This window comes from Crocuta crocuta, unplaced genomic scaffold (genome assembly GCF_008692635.1).
Source record: "Crocuta crocuta isolate KB4526 unplaced genomic scaffold, BGI_CrCroc_1.0 scaffold443, whole genome shotgun sequence".
NCBI classification, from domain to species: Eukaryota; Metazoa; Chordata; class Mammalia; order Carnivora; family Hyaenidae; genus Crocuta; species Crocuta crocuta.
Window position 1 is genome coordinate 404,153 of NW_027529446.1, and position 2,086 is coordinate 406,238.

The following is a 2,086-nucleotide window of genomic DNA, read 5'->3' on the forward strand; positions in this document are numbered from 1 at the left end:
CACCTAGTCCCAAGCACTCTGCAGAGAGGCCGCTAGTAATCTCATTGCACAGATGGGGAAACTGAGGCACAGAAGCTGGAGGGACCCGCCCAGGCGGCTCATCAGCACACAGCGGGCCAAGTCCTTGCCCCCACACACCGGGACCACGGGGCGACAGCGCGACTCTCTGCGTAAACACCCTGGTTACACAGGAATCGGCCCGGGCGCCGGGGTCCACACCTGTGGGGCGGCTCCACCCTCCCGGCTCCTGCTGACCGGGTGTTGAGGCATAAGGTCCCACGTATGAACAAAGGGGCGCGCGTACTCGGGGTGGGGGGCTGAAAGCCTGGCCCGGGGGCACAGGACCGGCCGCGGGGTTCACACCCTGCGTGGCTAAGTGCCCTAACACCACCGAGACGGATTGCGGGGACTCGGCGCGCGGCCGCAGCACCCCCCCGGGGCGGGCGGCCAGGCGCACGACACCCCGACGGGAGACAATACCGGGGCACGGGGGTGGGGGAGCCCTTCTGGGCCCCGGGGCGACGCACACGCAGAAGCCGGGTGCCTCGCTCCGCCCAGCGCGGACGCGGGCCCGGCAGGGACGGGATGTCCCCGGGCGGCGACAAAGCCCTCTGCCCCGGCCCCCACCCCGGTCTGGGGTAACCCCAAGGAAAAGGGGCGGGGNATGGGGGTCACCCAGTCCCCGGGGACAGACGGGGAGACCGAGCGGGCCGGCAGCGAGATCCCCGCCCCTGAAGCCTGGCTGCGGCGGACCCGGCACCCAGCCTCCAGTGGATGGTCGGGGAAACTGAGGCCTGGGTAGCTAGGAAAGAGGGGGACATCCATTTCAGAGGCAGGAGACAGATGAAATGACCCAAGCGCACCCCCAGCCCCAGCCCCCAGCACCAACATCCTCCAGACTCTCCCAGGACTGTTTCAGTACAGCCCCTGGAGCCCGGACTCGATTTACTCATTTCTAAAAATGGGCATTTAAAAAAAATTATATATATATAATTTTATATAGAAGGGAGGCGCCTGAGTGGCTTGGGTCATGAGCTCACAGTCAGTCTGTGAATACGACCCCTACATCAGGCTCAGTGCTGACAGCTGGAGCCTGGAGCCTGCTTGGGATTCTGCGTCTCCCTCTCTCTCTTCCCCTCCCCTGCTTGCGCTGTCTCTCTCTCTGTCTCTCAAAAATAAGCAAACATTAAAAAAATCTTTTATTTAAATAGGACATCAGTTCCCACCCCCTTTCACCTCTAAGGATTTGTTCCTTAAACGCATGTCCACTGTCAGCAGGGCCCAGTGATGGGGCCTGGGGAGGCAGCAGTGGCCAGGACAGGTCCCTTCCCCACGGAGTGGGGCAAGAGAGAGGAGCTCCCCGAGAGAGGGACTGGCAGGCTGCAAGGCGGGAAGTGTGTGTCAGCAGAGAGGACAGCCAGTGCAAAGGCCCTGAGGTCCCCAGAGTGACCAGAGCAGGGTGATGAGTGAGCATGAAGGGGGATGGAGGCCCAGGGCCAGGTGTGCACCCGTGAGGCGGGCGGTCCTGTGATGGCAGGTCTGGTGTTTGTTCAGAGGCAACGGGGAGCTGCGGGAGGGTTGGGAGCAGAGAATCAAACTTACTGTGGAATCTCGGATCCACCCTTCAGTCTACAAGAAGAGTGAGAACCGGGGCCACGTGAAGACACCCCGGGAGACAGCCGCCGCATACAGCCTGTTGGAAACTGCGCAGGACAAATGACCCTATCGCTTTAACACGTACAAAGCAACAGGGCTGGGAGGGGGGGCTGGTAAGACCCCCGAAAGCACGTACTGTGTGACGTCATATGGGTAAACGTGAAGACAGGCAAAAGGAATCAAAGGGGATACAAATCCAGGGAGAAGGCACCGGGGGCCACCAGCGGGGGGTTCTGGGGGTCAGGGGGGCCTCGGCTCCAGCTCCTGCCCCAGGACTAACTGCTCAATACATCTGCAAATTCTAGAGCGTGCGGCCCGGGGCCTCCCCCTCGTTCTGGGGTCCCATTCCTGGGGAACCTGGGTGGTACTCTCCTGACACCCGCCTGGGCCCTCGGCGGGGCCCGGGGCTGCCCCCCCCCCCCCCCCCCCC